The sequence below is a fragment of the Empidonax traillii genome, unplaced genomic scaffold, assembly GCF_003031625.1.
Source record: "Empidonax traillii isolate 1590-97213 ecotype Southwest subspecies unplaced genomic scaffold, ASM303162v1 scaffold56:size2478089, whole genome shotgun sequence".
NCBI classification, from domain to species: Eukaryota; Metazoa; Chordata; class Aves; order Passeriformes; family Tyrannidae; genus Empidonax; species Empidonax traillii.
Genome location: NW_020955249.1, coordinates 2,231,954 through 2,251,082, shown reverse-complemented (window position 1 = coordinate 2,251,082; position 19,129 = coordinate 2,231,954). Strand labels below are relative to the sequence as shown.

General features: G+C 44.9%; 1 protein-coding gene across 9 annotated transcripts in view; it reads left to right on the top strand.

Moving 5' to 3' along the window:
- The window catches only part of SUSD6 (sushi domain containing 6), a 112,489-nt gene that overhangs the window by 14,843 nt on the left and 78,517 nt on the right, over nt 1-19,129 (top strand). For 5 of the 9 annotated variants that reach the window (XM_027879709.1, XM_027879710.1, XM_027879706.1 and 2 more), the window contains exons 2-3: nt 470-615; nt 19,001-19,093. The gene's annotated coding sequence lies outside the window, so the exon portion shown is untranslated. Of the gene's footprint in view, nt 1-91; nt 616-11,849; nt 11,888-12,350; nt 12,478-19,000; nt 19,094-19,129 lie in introns of those variants that run through there. The other 4 variants (XM_027879705.1, XM_027879715.1, XM_027879707.1 and 1 more) reach the window with 4 other exon arrangements.

Here is a 19,129-nt window from a genome sequence, read left to right as displayed (position 1 = left end):
CACAGGGAGATGAAGGTGCCTGCCTTGGACCGCCTAGGGAATTCACGCCAGAGCTGGAAAAGAATGGTACAGCTCTCAGATTTCAGCTCAAAGCAGTTTCCATCCATGAAACCCTATTCCCTTTAGTGCTAATGCAAGGTATTGCTTGATGCAGGGATGTGTCAGGCAATCCAGTACACCTTTTTGGGTACCTACTCTGAACATGGTGCTTGCAGTTACTTTGAAATATCCCCTGTTTCTACATGGTTCCTGGGCTTAACAGCCTCAGTGGAGTTGAGAAATGCTCTGCTCTGGAAATATCATTCAGCAGAAAGAGGATCATTGCTGCTTGTGGAGCTGCAGAGCATCTGTGCCACACAGTGGAGCAACTCTGATTTTGTCAGGCAGAGGACAAGAGTATTCAATGCACCATTAGCCACTGTGTTATGAATTCAAAGTTTTTCAGCAATTTCTTGTTTAACTTCTACAGGTGCAGCTTACTATGCTTTACTTTAATAAGGAAGGATATGGCATTCACCAAAGGACTTGCAGGATGGCCCAGGACAAGGATACAGAGGAACAGAAGGACACGAAAAAGGCCTGGGGAGTTCTTGGGATAAAGCTGAAGAGCTGCAGGTTGGTTGTGATTGTGTGGGTTGTTGCCCATATTGTATGGGCAAAGACTTTGAATTGTGCTCATCCCCATGCTGATGAATGCACAGAGTAATGATGCATCTACAGCGAGTGGCCAAACTCTAACAATAAACCATATGGACTATTCTGATCTCATTCATTCATCAGCATGATAGTCTGCAGGGGACGGTTATAAAGCTTGGTAATTAGTTACATGAAACATCCTCAATCTAGGGAACAGCTCTCTGCTGTCTGAAGAGTCCAGCTTGCTGGCTGATGAGGCTAACCATTCATACTTGCTGTAGCACTGTAGCCATGGCTATGCTCTCTCCTCATGGAAAATATTAAACTGGTAAGCATATATACCATGTAAGGTGTGAACTTCTCCAAATTTTTAGCAGGTGGCTATTTCAACCTTCATTGGGACTGTGTTTGGGCTTTGATCTTTTCAGGTTTCCTTGTGAATCTTTGGGAGCCTCATAAGGAGTTGGTCTCCCAAATGCAATTAAAAAGGGATTAATCAGGAGATTTTTAGAAGCAGCAGGATATGTCTTTAGAAGACATTAACACACACTATCCAAACATGGAATCATATCCCTACCTCATGAAGAGTAAAGGAGATTTGGGATGGGGCAGGAGGATATGACTGGGTGAGTTGAAGAGGATCACTGCTACTGAGTCATTTTCCCAGACACAATTATAAAACCTAATTCTCTGTTGGCTAGGTGTGTCTAGAAATCTATGCTCAGGTGGAGCAGTGCTATAAGGTTATGTTCCTGCTTTAGTAAACATTTTCCTGCTCTAAATTGCTGCTAATGATAGCAAGAAATGCAGGGCAGTGGAAAATTGGGAGTACAGATTGTGCAGGTGGAAATATTTTTATCACTTCAACAAATTCTTCTGTATACCTTTCATTGCTCATGTATTAATTACTTTCTTCCCATCCAGATTTAAAATTGCCCATACCTGGATTCTTCCCTGCTGTTCTTGTGAGAGCTATTTCATAACCTTTTGCAGCTCATTGGTAAAATCTTGTAAGTCACTTTCTGCTTTGGTTTTCCCACTCTTTGTTTTATCTTCTCTAGTAAGTAATTTGCATTCCCTCCTGCTTGGGCATATGCCTTACAAACGTTTGTAAACTGTTTCCATATCTCCTCAGAGACAAGGAACTCACACTGTCATCACAAATCAATGCCTTGTAGTTGCACAAGGAGCTATCACCTTTCTTATCTCCTCCCAGTGTGTCAGGCTCTCATGGTAGCCACAGCCCTGAACAGAGCAGTGGGCTCCTGCCCAGCACTTCCCTCTGTGCTGCCTTTGGCATGGTAGCTGTGTGCACAGTCCTGGTGCTTGTGTGTTGCCTTTCTCCTCTCTAACTAATCTCTTTGTGTCCCCTTCTCTAATTTTCTAGCTCTCCTAAGGTTAGATTAACATAATTTGACTTTCCAGAACTCTTGTCCCCTCTGCCAAGAGGAACATTAGTTAGTGAGTTGTTACTCCTTGCTAAATAGCTTTTGTTTTCCAGGTCGAATCCTTCCTTCATCTAATTTGCATTTTCTACTCTCTGTCTCAGGCTGTGTTTACACCGTCGTTGGGAGGATCCTGACCTAGCTGCTCAAGCTCTCAGCCTACTCTCTCTTGTTTAGACTCTTCCTGGTTTTGCACCAGAATATTCCTGCACCTTCCTGAGCCCTGAGAATAGGGGGAAAGTGACAGCCTTGGGGAGAGGAGAGTAAGGAGCCCTCTGACATAGCTTTTGCTGGTGTCTCCTAGGCGTAGTGTCCTTCTCTTCCTAGCTGCTGCTGGGGTACAGGCACCAAGCATCTACCCAAACATGTCCCTTCCCTGCCCAGATGCAGCTCCTGCACCTCTCCCAGCACACACCAGAGCCTCTCCAGCACAACCTTCTGCCAGCTGGATGGTTTTAAGCACTAGTTTAAAACTTTATTGAGGCACTCAATCTAAGGTCTTACTGATTCCTATTGCCATTATACCCTTGGTCCCTTCCCTCTGAACAGCCACTTGTCACATGCCATAATCCTTTATTTACAGGCCTGCAGCCCATCCACCTGAGTGACTATGCAGCCTGCTAAGTGATAATGCCGAATATGAAGTTCCATGAGACTTTACACACTGGGCTTGCCTGATGGCCAAGGTCCAAAACCTAGGCTGCCACGAGGTCACTGTAACAGCCTGACAAAAGCCAAAGTTCTCCTCTGTGAGATTTCACTGTTGCCTCCTTTTATACATCTTTGACTTTGATCTTTGTCACTCTGTGTTTCTTCTCTGCCTGCACTCCTAGCACTGCCTGGCTTTCCCTTCCTCCATGGGTGTCAGGATGGGCATTTTCTCTCCTGCTGCCGCAGGCTGCCTGTTGGGGAGATGCAGGCAAGGCCTTCCTCCTCCCCTGTGTCATAGGTGCTGTTCTGCAGCCCCTGTCCGGGCTGCTCCTGTGCAGTGAAGGAAGAGCACCCTGAGCAACTTCAAAGTAACTGCCCAAAGCCAAGGCACCGTCCCCACTGCTCACAGCCCAGAGGCTCTGCTGAATGTGTCATCTGTGGCTGGGCTTCAGCCACTTCATGTGAGTCTCTAGGGAAATAGAGCTTCTGGCTGGGGCAGATGCACAGAGCAGGGAAGCAGAGAAGAGAGGAGATATGAGGAAGTAGCTGGGGATGGTGACATATGGTGAGGGGCAGTGCAGAGGGCTGCTGCCAGAAGCCAAATGTTTCGCAGCTACTGGGAATAGACTTGCAGTACAAATGCTATATCCTTCACTCTAATATAAAGCTGGAGTCTAGAGCCAGTGTGCTGACAGTGAGTTGTTATTTGTGTTTGTCTTACTGGGTAACACCATAGTGTATGGTGTTTACTGTCTCATCAAAACCAGTTAGTCTTCAGTAATGAAAAGGTTTTGCTGGTCCCTAGTTGAAAGGATTTGCAAAGAGTTGTCTCTCTGTATTAAGGACTGGAAGCAGTGTTGCTGCATGGTGCTCTCTTGGGGTCAGACTGAACAGCTCTCTTGTATTTGGGAAAACCTATTCAGTTACCAAGGCTGTTTGAAAAAAAAAATATGGTAGGCTGGCAGAGAACATGAGGGGAAAAACCTTGTCACTGCATATTTCCATGGAAACAAGTATAGATGTGAGAGAAGATTTAATCTGCTTCTGGGGATATTCTGTTGCCAGTGGTTATTTCTGGAGAAATTAGAATACTGGCATATTTTGACCCAAACCTCAGATGTGGCTGTTGAGCCTGATGCACTCAGTTCTTCTGGTCAGGCTTGGCTTTTTATAGAGAGCTCATGGGTCGTGAGGGAGTTACGGAGTCCTTGCGCATGGTGATAGATTTGGCTCCAAGGGCATAGTGCAAACTTAAGATGAGGTAAATGAATACCTGAAATTAGTACGAGGATGCCTTTGTTGTATGAAAGGTCAGAGTACACCAATGGGGTGATCCATGCAGGACTACAAACTACATGTCCGTGAACTCCCATCCATATACAAATAGTGCAGTGACCCAGAAAAGTCTCTAATAAGCAAGTGCCATGGAATGTAAACTCAACAGGAAGATTACATCCTAATACTGGTTACATTTTCAAGCTGAAGCTGAAATGCAATTACATTCCATTCATTTACTTGGAAACTGTTGGTTTTGAGCAAATGATCAGTCTTGCATGCTGCTTCAGTTTCCAAGCTGTGCTATTTATTCTAGCACAGCCTGGAAATCACAACATGAAGCTATTGAAGAACAGTGGGAAATATGACATTGCTGGTGATGCTCTTCAGGGGAAGTAAAATGCAAAGTGCAATCAAACAGAACAAACTGTCAGATTAAGACTGGAGATTTTAAATTATTTTAGTTTTAACTAATCTGAGGTGTTTATTAGTTGAATACTAAGATTCTTTTTGTATGATTTCTACCTTCACCATTGCTTGGATTTTATAAGTTAGGTATTTTTAGAACAGCAAAAATCTCACATCACTCTTCCTTCCCCTGCCGGAAGACACATCAGAACATAACATTATAGGATATAGTATTTAATGGTTCGGTCTAAATATGAGCTACTTTTCCTTTCCTAGATTGTACTTGGTTTTGCCTGGTGGTGCTATGCCAAGGAGCTGGCAGACAGAAGGAAGAGATTTGCTGTTTGCTTCTGCTGTCATCTGGGAGTGACACGCAGTAGGGAGCATTGAGAGAGGAGTCAGGAATCGGAGTTGAACCCTTGTTTTGTTATCCGTACACCCATCCTTATGGAGTGTATAAGAGCTATGTGTGAGCTTTGCACTCAGCCTGCACTGGCGTCTATCATGGCCTGAGGAGAAAGGCAGAGAGGTGTTAAACCTGCCTGCTTCCTGAATTCAGGAGAACTGAAAGACAGATATCCCACTCTGGGAGGCAGACTGAACGTACATGGGCAGAGTCACATCACTCACCCACATTAAGTCCAGCAAGGCGGTTGCCCAAGGCTGAGTTGCCCCTGCTGTTTGAATGGTTTAACAACCTGAGTGACCAACTCTGCCTTAACTGCAGCTACAGCCCCTTATGAATAATTCTGCTTAATTATGGGTGAATGTCTGAAGATGAAGCCTACTACTCATAATGACAGGATTACATTTGTATTCCTCGAATTATACCTAGACTTTGGAGGGGATAAACTCTATTATTCTTCTACAGCATGAGCTGGGATTCTGAATTATTTAGGCATCAGAGAGAATCTGTCCAGAACCCCAGAGGCCATATCAGTCCCAGTGCAGTTCAGACTCCATCATCTGAATTCCACAAAAGCTCCCCAGGACTGGAAACTGTTCTACCTGAAGAATGAAAAACTGCAACTGGAGACACTGCCAAGTAGATTTTTCTTTTCCATTGGGCTGATATCTGGGAATAAAGCCAGGTGGAAGACTGCTGGAAGAAAATCTTGCTAACTCTGATCATATTTGCAATCGGTTTTTATGCCAGATGTTGCCTCAGAAAATATGAAAGTCAGCAAACAGTAGTTTTAATATACAGCTTTGCAACTTGCAGAGGGCTGAGTTTTATATAAAGGAAAGAAAATGAAGTTTTGCAGCTTCCTTGAGGTGTACAGAGTCACTGTGTGTAGCCAAACAATACAAAATCATGTGGAAAGAACAAATGAAAATCCGAGAAGTTAACAAATGCCCTATAACAAAAACCTACTGTGTAATAGAAAGACTTCTGGAGATACCTTAATGTTGAAGAATAAATCAAGAGATGCCTTACTCTTAATTTAATTTTCAGAGTTGACAGAGGAGAAGCTGCGACTAAATCAATCTGCTTTTTGGGAAATCCTGGAACATGAAATTGTCGTTGGAGAGAAAGAAGGGCTGAGTACAATGGGTGTTAGACAGGAACAGTTTCAGTTCTTTGCTCTGTCACTTTGTTACTAAATAAATTATATGAGTGGATATCTATGGGATCTGTGACTCCCGCTTCCGTCTGTGAAGAGGAACAATAGCACCCCCCCTAAGCAATGCATAGCCAATGTGATAATGAAGCAGTATATTGAATATATTAGAAAAACTGGGCAGCAGGAGGATCTCAAGATGGTTGGAAAGTAATTTAAATTGATCACAGGATTTTATGATGAAAGAGATCTTGTCCTTCATCTTCTTTGAAACAGAGTCCCACAGATAAGCTAGAGGGGGTCCCCTGTACCTCTTTACTGTAGCACATAGGCCATGATACAGCTACTGTGTCACTGAACATACTAAAGGGGGCAGGATGGATAGTTTCCCATAACAATAAGTTTTGTAGAATTAGTATTTCCTGTATATGTATATACAGGTCAGGTCCTGCAGGTTCTCTGCTTGAACTAACAGTCTCACTGGACTCAGTGATTTGGGTTTTGTTGTACATTTTTTTCTTTCCAACTCTCATGTTTTTTAGCAGAGCATAGGGATGAGATTCATGAGCTGATGCTAGTACAGGTCCATGGCACCGAAGAACACCATGGTGAGATACCTGTGCAGGATGTCTGCTGCACAGTGTCACTGTGCCCAGGCAAATTGTTCTGCTAGGATTGGATGCAATTCTCTTGGACATGGAGTAAATGCTGATTGTAGGGCAGCTCTGAGCTACCCAAATGAAGCAAATGCTAAGAAAGCAAATGTGATCCGGATTATTGGGCAGAGTATCTCTGGGAGAGGTGAGGGAGTGCAACCACAAGGTACTAAGGAGACCCTGCCTAGAACACTGTTAATTATTACAGTGTTGGGAAATCCTGCAGGCAAAACTCTGGTGTTAAGAAAGATTAGACTGAGATTGAGACAGCAGGGCTAGTTAGGATGATCAGCAAACCAGTAAGGTAGCCTTAGGACAGGACACTAACAGTGCTTCTGTCTTTGAGCCTATGAAATGAAATTTGAGGCAGGATGTGGCAGACCTTTAAAAATATGCAAAGGACCAGGCAACTTGCCTAGCTGGTGCCTTTCATATATCCTGCATTTTGTGTGCTAATCCAGGGGCATGTCACAGTCAACCTCAGAAATGTAGACAGTGAAGAAACCAGTCCTGTGAAAACCAGGGTGGTTTGGTTGTTGACTTCAACATGAGAAGACCTACAGGAAACTCCCTTTTCCTTGCTCTGAATATTTAGCCCTTAAGTGAAGTGGAATTAATACCATTGTGCTGTGTGGCTTGAAGCTAGCACAACTGGAGCAGAAGTCAATTTGCTGTATTTGAAAGAAAATTAATTAAGGCCTCATTTGTTTCCCTGAGAGAGAAAAGCTCTGGGTAGTTTCCAGGAGATGATTTTTTTTGAGCTTCTCTGGTACAGGCCTATAAGTACAGAACAAATGTTGCACAGCTTCAAGCCCCAAATCCCCATAAACTCCAAGTTGTGAGCTGAGTCTTTTGGCTCCCATGATGGCATGAGAGCCCTGGCAGCTGCTCCTCAACTGCATGTTGCATTTCAAGTCACAGGAAGGAAAAGTCTACTAGTGCAGTGAATATTTGCGGTACTCTGAGAAATGTCATGGCAAGGATGATGCTCATAGCCTGGTTTAGCCTTACCTGTCCTTCAGCAGCAGACTATGGACTTGAAAGCTCCAGCAAGGTAGGAGGGTGGATGGTGTGCCAGGATTTCTCTTTTGTTGTTGTTTTCCCCATGTTGCTTCAGCAGTCTTTTGGAGATGAGCTGCTCTATTTACATCTACTCTGAATATTAATAAATGAGTAATGCCCTGCTAAACATGAAAAATGTGCATGGGTTCCAGTGTATGATCCTGGAAGTGTAACCAAGGGTTAGCAGAACAGGAGATGTGTCTGGAAGGAAATGGGAAAAAAAACAAAGCAAAACAGGAGAGATAAACTCAACGCTAGGCTAATGGGCTGAGGGGATTTTGGAAGCATTTAAAAATTGATTTACTCCTGCACAAACCCCATTTCTAGCAAGTTGTCAATGAATAGGTTACAGAGGTGTTATCAGCAAGAAGGCAAAGGAGCAATAGCGTGCATGGCTGTCACATATGCCCCAGTGGAAGATGCTGTTTGCTAGAATCACGCCTGGCATGCTGCCAGCTCTGAGGAACAAAAGGTGTGATGCCACCTGCTCTGGTGTGATTCCTACCTCTGGTGTGAAGCTACCAGCTTTCCAGGGCCAGGAGAAGGATGGGGTCCGGTGGGATTGGGGCATCAATGGAAGAAGCCAAATGTGAGTAGCTCTCCTGCATTTTAACAGTAAGAACTCACTCCCTGAGAAGAAAACATTTGTGAGAGAGTCCTCTGAAGCCAAAAAGTCTTTAGTGACTGAGCTGGGAGCTGAAGGGTCTGTGTAGCAGCTTGTCCTTAGAGTGAAACTGTCTCAGTCTTTTGGTTTGCTGGCTGGGCAGCAATGTGGAGGAGGGAGCAAATGACACGGGGCAGGCACAGCACTCCCTCCTTGTGTGCAGGAGCACATAGTGCTGGGGAGGAGGACGTAGCACAGCATGGTAACATTGCCAGGGCTCATGGCCAAGGATGGGTTGTGTGACAGCCTGAGGTAACATTATATCTTAGGCTATGTTTTTTCTCCTCTGATAGTGCTTGGACTGTCATGAGACCTTTTCCAGCTGAGCACTACCATCAGGAATCGTATTTTATCTGTGGCTTTTCTCAGGAGTGAAGTTACCTTGAAATTGGGGTCATGTGAGATATGTCCTGAACAGACATCCTGTAACTTTATCCTGAACTTTACAGATAACCTGTAAAGTTCATCATGGGATGGAAGGGGTGGACAGGTGTGTGCAGGAGGGTGAAAGGTACCATTTGTTTTCACAGAATGTGAAGTGCTTCCAGCAGTTTGAAGGACAAGATAAAAATTTCATGTCTGGGATTAAAAATATGTGTTTTTTTATCTGAATAATCCAGTGGCAGGTGTGGATCTGGAAGGCAGCAACTATCCCTGTGGGGTCTATCAAGGTGTGCAGAACACTGTGCATTTGCAAAACTATGAGAAATGCTTTATGTTGCTGTAAAATGTGTTCTCCAGCCCAGCCTCCACTGCTAGGTCTGCCAAAGGAACAAGGGCAAGACACCCCATGTGTTGTGGGGTGTCTCAGTGCACCCATAGATGAGCTGCCCTTTTCCCCAGCCCCATGCCGGTGAGTCTGACCAAATCCCATCAGTGTCTCCACCATGAAGAAGTGTATTGATGGGCTAAGATTATGTGATAGTAATACTTCTTCTGTGGAGTAAAAGTAACATCTGTAACCATCAGATGAGAAACTAATTGTTTAATCAGATGGGGCTGCACAAAATAAGCATGCTTTGACCTTCTAGTGCATTCTGGCAGCTTTCATGCTTTAAAATTTCTACTACCCAAAGTGAAATGTTTCAATTGATATTTTAATTTCTATTCAAGCAACCTGAAAGTGAACATCAGGAAAACTGTGCCAAAATACCTTGGGTTGAGACCTTATGCTTTGTGCCTTGGGGAGAGGCGCTCTGATGGTGGCAGCTCCTGATCTTCCTTTATTGACATGTGTAAAAAAATGTGTATATAAAACGTATCACCTCCCTGTCCAGAACCTGGAGCCTGACAAGAATGGAATCAGTAGGTCATAAGCACTGGGCTGAAAGAGAGTTGTACCTGTTTTGCGGGCAGTTAGTGGCATTTGCTTTCTCTGAAGCATTGGCAGTTGGCTATCGCTGGTAACAGGATTAGACAGGCTGGTAGTCTGATGCAGTATGCCAAATCCCGCGTAAAAGGCAGTAGTTAATGTCCGTGTGATACTTTGGACATAAAAGATAGTCTGTAAATGCTGATTTCTGTGATTCTGTGATTAAAAAAAAAACAAAACAAGTGTATCTGAATTAGTGTATCTGAAGCCTCAAAGAAGAGCATAGAGCATTTTTAATTATGGTTTGATATAGTTATACAAAGAAATATGTATGAACGAGAATTAAGGAAGTACAGAAATCAAACCTCTAAATTTTTAAAAACATTAGCCAGTTGAACCTAAAAATTTGATGAACCAGCCCTCAGTGGGAGGTCATTTTAGTGAGAATTTGCAAGGAGTTGCACCTTTCTGTATTCATTTAATGACATGAGCAGTGTGGCAGCCTCCTTGCAGCTCTTTTCTTTCAGAAGTACAAAGGTTTCTGAACTTTTTCTCCAGGTCCAGGACATCTGCACTAACAAACCACAACAAAATGCAAAGGTGGAAGGAACAGAGTGAAAATACTGGCCTGCATCCGAGATTTCACAAAAAGAACAGCTGTATGAATCAGCAGGTTTGTGTGCAGCTCTAGCTCCCACTCTCTTCCTTCCTGCCTTCAGGCATGTTTTCCGGATGATGATGTTGTTTTTTCCTGCTTTTTAGTTTTGAAGTGCTTACAAGGGCAATATTTATAGGGAATGTTTTGTGATGTACCATATTCATCTCCTACATCTGATGAAGTAATGGTAAGCCATTGGTAAGCTTTAACCTATTATGGGCTTTTATTATGAATGATCACTGTGCTATTCCAGAAAAGTAGGAAAAGTAAACTTCCTTCCACCTCTCCAGTAAAGCTACGTAGGCTTCCTTCTCCATATAAGAGGGAGCACAGCTCACTTTCCACAGCAAAATATGAATAATGTAGCAGATCTATAGAAGGTTAAGTATTAATTCAAAGAATAGAAACGAAAGCTAAGAAAGGAATCCCTCTTGATTCCCTGAGTGCACTGTTGGATACAGAAGTGTTGTCTTAAGAGAGGCTATAAATAGCAGATGAAGAGAGAGGAGGCGGCAAGAAGGTGTAGAACATCCCCCTACACCTGCGTGTACTAAAGCCCTGTGAGCGTGCAACCTCCTGCAACAGCCCAGCCTTAGACCTTCCAGCCAACATCCTGGCTCTGCTGGTGCTGTACAGCAGGACTGAGCCCGCTGCGGCTTGTGCTCCCACAGGCCTGCCACCGGCGAGGTCCGGCCGGGAGGGGAAACGAGGGTCTGCCAAGCAGGTGAGCTGGGGGGATAGGAGCAGGGACGGGCTGGCAGGTGCTGCAGGAGCATTGGCAAGGCTTCTGTGGTGTGTCCGCGGCAGAGCGCCGATGGCCGAGCCTCTCCGCCGGCCGAGCTCCGATGCGCTCCGCGGCAGGGCGGAGGCACCGGGCACCGCACCGTGTGCCGCACCCGCGACCGGGGATGAAGGGCTGACAGCAAAGAGAGAATGAATAGCCCGGGCTGTGCAGCGCCCTCCTCCCCTGTTGCTGCGGAGGCGCTCCTGCTCCGGCACAGAGCGGCAGAAGCTCGGACGGGGCACTCCAGCTCGGCTCACCGCCGCTGTTCCCCGGTGCGGGGCCGGCAGCGAGCGCCACGTGTTCGTGCGCCCGCGCCGCCCCGCGGGGAGGGGAGGGGGCTCGCGGTGCTCCCGCCGGCTTCTGACAGCGACCGTCGCTGTTTGCGGCGAGGATTCCTCTCCTCCGCTGCCGTTCGTCAGTCACCAGCGGCAGCGAGGGCAGACGCGCGGCCTCGGGCGGGGCCTCGGGCCGGGCCTGCCCTGCCCCGCCCCGCCCCGCCCCGCCCCGCTCGCCCTCTGCGGGCGGCACGAGGCCGGCCCGCAGCGCCCCCCGCCGGCCGCACCGCTCGCGTGGCCCCTTTAAGGGCCGCCCCTCCCACAGCGCTCGGCCCGGCGGCGCGCGGGGTGGGGCGGGGCCTGTCGCGCGGCGGCGGCCGGGGCGTTGGGCGGGTGAGACGCCGGGGCGGCCGGGGCGCGCGGCCGCCGAGCTGAGGGCACCACCGGCACCCCTGGGCAGCGCCGCCCCGCCGAGCCCGCCCGCCGAGTCACCCGCACGGTAAGCAGCAGCGAGGGACGGCGCGCAGCACCGTGTCGGGGGCTACGCCGCCGAGGGACCGGCGGGGCGGGGGCAGCGGGCTGGCTGCGGCGGGGCGCGGAGCCGAGCCCGCCGCCGGGGAGCGGGGAGTGTGTGCGGGGCGGGGGCCGGGGGCGGGCGGCGGGTTCGGCCCCGGCAGGGGCGGAAGGTGGCGGCGGCGGCGGCGGGTGGGGAGCGAGGGGAACCTGGCCCGGTGGCCCCGCACGGCGCTCGGGGCTGCGGCGGGAGCCCTTCCCGGGCCCGCTCCCTTACATAATGTCACCTGCGGTGTCTGCGGCTCCCTCGTGTCACGGCAGCGGCGGGGCGGTGGTGACGGCAGAGCTGGGCTTTCTGTGAGGTCAGCGGTCTTGAAGTGTATATTGAGACGTGTGGATTCTCTTGGCGCGGGGTGAACCTCTAGGGTTTAAAAATCCCGAGAGTAACAGCGGATAAGCGTTCACGGCTGTTTTCTCTCTTTTCTTTAGCAGAGCTTATGGGAGCATAGAGAGACACAGGGAAAGTAGTATCTGAGATGAAGGTGTTAGTGGAGACACTGCCGCGGACGATTTAACGTGAGAAACTTTGTGTTTATTAAGATTTCATCGTTTATTTTTTCTATACGGTGCTTTAGCAGTGTCCAGAGGTTAGCGCTTCCCAAGCAGCTGCCTTTTACACGTGTGCAGTGCTTAGGCTGAGCCTGTACGTCTGCGTATAACAAAGCTATGGTAAATCCCCTGTGGAGGACCTGGAACTCAAAACTAGGCACGCTAGGCTTCTCAGAACTGAAAAGCAATAATCGTTCCAAGTATTCCTAAAATTGGGTAAAGTATGAAAGATTACCATAATAAATAGTTCTTATTTCTAATATACTAATGGAAATAGTGACACAATTTTTCATCTTCATAGTATTCTTTCAAATATATTAATGCAAATACAGTGGTTTCCAGTGGACATATTCTCCAGGGGGTTACGTTATTGTGGACTTGATCTCAGTGTAGTAGTTACTGTAATGCAGTTTGTTGAGTGGAAGGATATCAGAGGAAGTAAATGTATAAATTAAAAATATCCTGAAGTAGTCTTTGGAATGGTCAAGGGCTAAACTGAGCTGATGGGCAGAGAGGATTTTGCACTTGTCTGTTTGCGCTTCCTAGTGGCTTTTTGTGCGTGTTCCCATAAACTCTATTATGTAATGGTGCTTCTCTTGGCAGGAATCTATTGTCACCGCAATTCCTGAGGTTTCTGGAGCAATGCAGTTTGTTCAGGAAAGTCGTGGTCAGAACAATGGGAAGAAAAGTTCTTAAGAGGAGGTTTTAACCTCTTTAATTTTTCATGTGATGGGACTAAGCTCAACATGTCTGGATCTCTTCCAGATTGTCTTTACTGTCCTCTGTTTGTTGTTCAGCTTGTCTTTCTCTTCTCCTTTGCTGCACTATAGCTGTCGGGCACCAGTTTGCTTACATCCTGCATCAGAGCTGGGAAAACATTGACATTCTCCTTTAATAATATTTTTTATACTTCGGGGGTTTTTGTTTGGTGGGTTTTTTTCCCCCTCTGAACTGAAGCAAAAGTGATAGAAACTTAATTGTTGCTTAGAAAAGAAAAGTATTTGAGATAATGGGGAAAAGGGACTCTCCCAGTTCTCATTTCTAGTTTCAACTTGTCAGTATACATCAAAGGGAGGCAAAATGCCTAAGCAGAGGGGCAATTTACATAATAAATGCTAGTGCTCTTAAGGATCTGGTCTTTAGTGTCTGCAATTTATCATCGATTTCATCCACCTCTTCAAGATGTCTGCCAGAAATCTCTTTGCAAGTCTGCCTCCTTTTCTTCTTTTCGAACCATGCTATTTTTTGGGGGTACATTTCAATGCAAAGAGAATACTTCTTTCTAGTATTGTAATCTGGTGGCCAGTTGTGGCACTGGCAACTTTACAGATCACACTTCTGTCTTTTTGTAACTTACATGTTGTTTCTGGTAGTGATTCTGTAAGGAAACTTGGAGAAGAAAACTTCCTTTTTTTTTTCGTTTATTTGTTTTGAGTTTCATCTCTCTTACATTAGTATGTCCTGTTATTTAAATGAGTGTTTTATGAACCACTAGAGAAGAAAGTACTATCTGAAAGTAGGAAGGTATGTTTCTTTAAGGGCCACTGGGTGAGGGAAATGTGCCTGAAAGACGTGCAGCCTAATCTAATTAGATTTTAAAATGGAAGATCACTATAGGGCAGAGTAGCACATGATAAGGGAGCCATAACCTCCTGTTAGACAAGTCGTAGTCAAAACCCACGTCTGCATAGTCCCCCGTTAAAGGTTTTGGAGTTTTTTTAATACACAGATGATTCAGTGAAGTATGGGTATGGGACAGTAATGATCTCGGGACAGAAATTTCCCAACCACAAGTGTAGCAGAGACTTTGGTTCTGTTCCCTTCCCTCTCTGGTTGTCATGCAAATTGACCTCCTGTAGTCTGAGGAGGATCCAATGTCCTTGAGTTGTGCAGTGCACTCTGTCTCTACTGAAACAATTTCCACGCAGTTATCAGCAGTTTATATTTAGTGCAGCCTGTGAAGGTGGACTGCTTGAAATGGCTGCTTGAACTCACGAGCTGCCTGGGCAGTCAGCGAGCAATGGTTACTGAAGACACTAAATGTGTGTCCTCCCGTAGTATAGTGGTTTTGATGAAATTAGTTCTGTCCTATGATCGTGGTTGTTTTCAGCTCCTTTACTCCTCCCTGGAAAATTGTTTCAGCTCTCAGTAAGAACAGCCTGCAATGGTCTTAACCTCAGCTGTGCAACCTCATAGCTGCAGATTTGGGTGTCTGTGGCTGTTCCTGTTGCATCACTTCTGCTTTTTATCAGTGTACTTGCTCACACCACAGCCATCTACTGCTGTACCACCCACGTATAGGTCTCTTCCTTGTTTTGCTTTCCTGAGCAGACAGATGTAAGTTGCTGGCCTCTGTCAGTCCAGGAAGGTTTGACTCTATCCTGGGAGTCTGTGTTAGGCCAGTGCTGTCTTCTCCTTTTTTTTCTTTTTTTTTTTTTTTTTTTTTTTTTTTTTTTTTTTTTTTTTTTTTTTTTTTTTTTTTTTTTTTCCCTTTTGGAAGTTGCATCTCTTATTTCTACTCTGAGATGCATCTGGAGAAGTTCGTTATCTACCAATAACTGCATGAAAGGTCAGTAGCTTGAAAGCCCTGCTTCAGAGTTCCCCTGACTGTGTTGTGTTGTGCACTCTACTTGGTACAGGGACTCCCCGCAGCTCCCCTGCCCTCTGAGCCACTTGTTGGCTTCTATAACCAGCTGATCCCAGCTGATCAGGCTTAGCTGCGAGAGAGGCATCTTTTACTGGCAGAGTTGGTTCTACAACCCACTTGCCTGAAAGGCTGGGAGGAAGGGAGGAGAGGCAGCAGAGGTTCAATTCTGCTTTAGGAGTATGTAAATAGAAACATAAAGGCGTTTCCAAAAGCAGTAAGAGGGAGAAATTAACCCATACATAGCAAAGGTGCTCATGTTGTGGTATTGGTTATAGCAGATTTCTTTTGCCAAAAATACAGTAGTCTATAATTACGTTTATCTAGTTGTCATCACAAGTGTTGTATCCTTAGAAGTGCAATCATACATGGTTAATCTCTGTCATGAAGCTATTCTGGGTAGAAATGGAATTACTTCAGATGCAACAATTTAACCCTCAGCACAGAGCTTACTAGCTAGGAACAGGTAGATGACTTCAGTGAAGCACTATGTCTTTGTAAGTCCATCTGTGGAAGTCATCTGGCTTTGCTATTGTGTGTTTATGCAGATGATATTTTCCTTGACTCTGCTAGAAGTCGTGTTTAAGCAACTGCAAAAATTGATTTTAAGCTTAACCAGTAGAAATGCTTCCTGTAAAAGTCAGGAAGTGAGCTTCTGTATGTAGCAAAAAATGTTTTCACCTGCCATTTGTATGTTGGCTGTTTTGTTGCTGAGTAGTGGCAGCTACTGCTCTCTCACAGGAAGCTTAGTGCTGTCGCATGGCTTGCAATGTGATGCAGTCTGCAAAGTGTATTTTCAGACTAAGCCTGGTGATGCTAATAAGGGACCAGTGAAAAAACGGCCTATTGTTTGCTTATTTGTTTTAAACTGATGATATTTGTGTGTGGTAATTAAAGACAGTTTTTTGAGAAAGTTCAGACTGAAGAGCTGCAGGATGAGAAGTTAGAGATATAAAGGCCCTACTTCCCTTCTACTACCTGAGTTGTCCCTTTCCCCCCACCTTCTGTCCTTCTCTCTGTGTTGAACAGTGGGCAGGCTCTGAAAGTGGAGCACACATTGAGAACCTTCTCTGCAGTGCAAAGGATTGATGTGTCTCATGTCACTCTAGTGATTCCCTGAGGGGAACTGCGATCCTGGCAACCAGCCCACCAGCAGTAAATTTGCTTCCTGGTATAAGTGAGTGTTGAGTGGAATGAGTTGGTCATCACCCCTGCCGCAGTAACCTTGTGAGCAAGGTAAAGCACAGGTTTTGTAGCTGGTAGAGCAGGGTAAAGGGAAACTGGCTTCTGGAATCACTTTTATGTGGCAAATGAAGCACTGCATCATATTTGTGCTATAAACTAGAGAGGGTTTCATTCTTGCAGTGTACACTTGTCATAGGAATGACTTCCTTGTAGATGGTTGAACTTTACAGGGCTGAAATGCACACCATTTTACCTCAGGCTCAGCAGCCAACCAGTTTCAATACTCTGTGTCTCTGTCCATAACTTTCTTAGCTTACTCTTTAAAAGCTCCAGAACCATTTTGAAAACTTTAAAGCTGTTTACATTTTTCCTCAACTGATTTTCCTTCTGGCTTATAATTAAATGTTGCTGTGGTTTGCTGCTGTTCCTGTTTTTTTTTTTTTTTCCTCTGCATTGATTTAATGGGATTTTGTAATAAAATTAGAGAGAATTGAAAGAATCTCTGATCAAAACCAAATTTTCATCTTACTTGGGAATGAAGATAAAAAAGAAGTTATGTTGACATATTGGAATCTCTTTTTGCAGGAATTTTAGGGGAGCATAAGTTTTAAGAGAGAAATCCTGTTGATAAATCAAGCTTTCAAAAACAACCAAACAACACCCTTCCCAAACCCCCAACTTCTGTAAGTGAGCTTGAGGATTATGTTCTTGCTCTATGTAAAAATACTGATCTTTCAATATCTAAACTCACGAATTGAATTGTAACAGTAGCTGTTAGAGGCTGCTTTGAGGGGACCTGTAGTTTGTATGTGTAGTGTTAGACATATAAATTAGTGAATTGTTTGGATGTCTCTGACCTATTTAAGCTGTTTGGGTTTTTTCTTCTCTGTATGTAACTTTCTAAAAGTCTTCAAGGATGATATATTAGAGCAGCTCACACTAATACAATTATACTGGGGGATGTGCCAGAATCTCCTTTGGATGTTAGAGCCCATTTGTGCTGATGACTTTCAAAAGGCATTTTATTTGTTAGACCTAGTAAGGTGTTGTGATATTAATTAAAACACCTTCCCTGCTGCCCCCTTTAAGGGAAAGGATGCATACTGGATGTGTGTTGCTCTCTGATGAACCAAAAGCTAGCTGATTTGCAGTGAAGAAAACTTAACAGTAATTGATCACTCTCTGCTGTATGTGGATTCATTACATTTGAAGGCTAAACCAGAAGCTGCTTCCAAAATAGCCTGTATAGGTTAACCTTTGGTGTTGGTACTCAGATTGAGGAGAATCCCTTCTGTGCCAAAACACCAGCCTGGAAGGGTGATTGACATCTCTGCTTTTCAAGAGAAGTGTCAAAATTGCAGAGCATTGCTCAGAGGGTATGAAACCTTCACTTTTCCATCTGCTGCCGCATATGCCGCTGGTGAGCCAGTGGCCATATGTGTGATCATCCTGAAAGCTTTAAAGTCAGCTTCTCTCCAAGGGCCCCTTGCTCCTTTTGGAAGCCCGAAAAGGGCATGCTGCTTGCTTCAGGAGAAGGAGGCTCCTGTTTTCCCCTTAGGAAAATTGAGTAGTGTCTTTATAAAGCTAAAGCATTATTGCAAAGAGCTGTGTGATCCTGAAATGCTGAAGACTGGTTCTGTGATGTGCAATGAAAGTGTGCTGGAGACTCATTGCAGGCTTTGCCCTGGTATATGAGTAAACTACAAAACTATACAGGCTTACTAACAGGGATCTGTTAAACATTTCATGGATATGGAGAGCAAGGTTGTAAGGTAAGGGGTTGTGTCTTTGGGTAAGCATGTGAGAGATACGAAGAGCAGTTTGCTAGGTTTACTTTTCATTTCATTTCTGTGAGAACCTCCATCTCAAGTCTGTTTCTGGTTTCCTGTCTTGCAGGGCTTGCACGGGTCTGAGACTTTAAACGCTGACATTTAAATGTGGCAATGAAATGTTTAGCAACAAAGGATATCTTTAAGCAGGCTAGACAAAAATTCCTTTCAGCTGCATGGCTTTTACTTTCACTTGGGTGACCCGTTTGCCCAGTTTTCAGTTTGCTGTACTTTCTGAAATGGAGGAGGATACCTTATTGAGTACTTTTTAAGTACTGTAATTTTTAGTACTAATGCTGAATCAAGAGGATGTGTGAGGTGATAAGACAATAAAATATACCCATGAATTTTGGCACTGTTGAAATAAATTTCCTTCCTCCTGTACTTATTTGGGAAGTATGCAGTATTGCAATCTCTATGTGTGTGTATCTGATGGCTGGGCTTTATGTGGTGTTAATGTGTGTATTTTAGGTAACTTTTGGAGAATTTCTGTCCCGTTGTAAAAAAACCCAACAACAAAGCCTGAGTGCTGCTGAAAAATTATTTTGGTAACACTCTCTGCTATGCTTGAAACTGTTCTCTTATACTTGAGAGTTTTAAATGGAATATGTGAGAGTAGTTTGCATATTCTTTGATTCTGAGTAACTTGTGCAGTATATCTCAGACCCAGGTCTGAATTTCGTGGGTAATGTCTGTACCTGAAGCACAGCTGTGTGCCTGTGTCCTAAAAACAGTAGAACTACTTCTACCCCTCAAGCCTCCTGTTCTTTTACGTGAGAGTGCCATTCTCACCCCCATATATTCACAGCTAATACTTACTCTTTTTGTGCAGTCCTAGGTGTGTGAATCAACCTATCCTCACTGAATCATCAGTTTAATCATGCTAACTTGACAACCATTGGATGCCAGCTTGTGTCAACACCAGGTAAGATGAAAGCTGATCTGTTACTTTGTTTTTCCT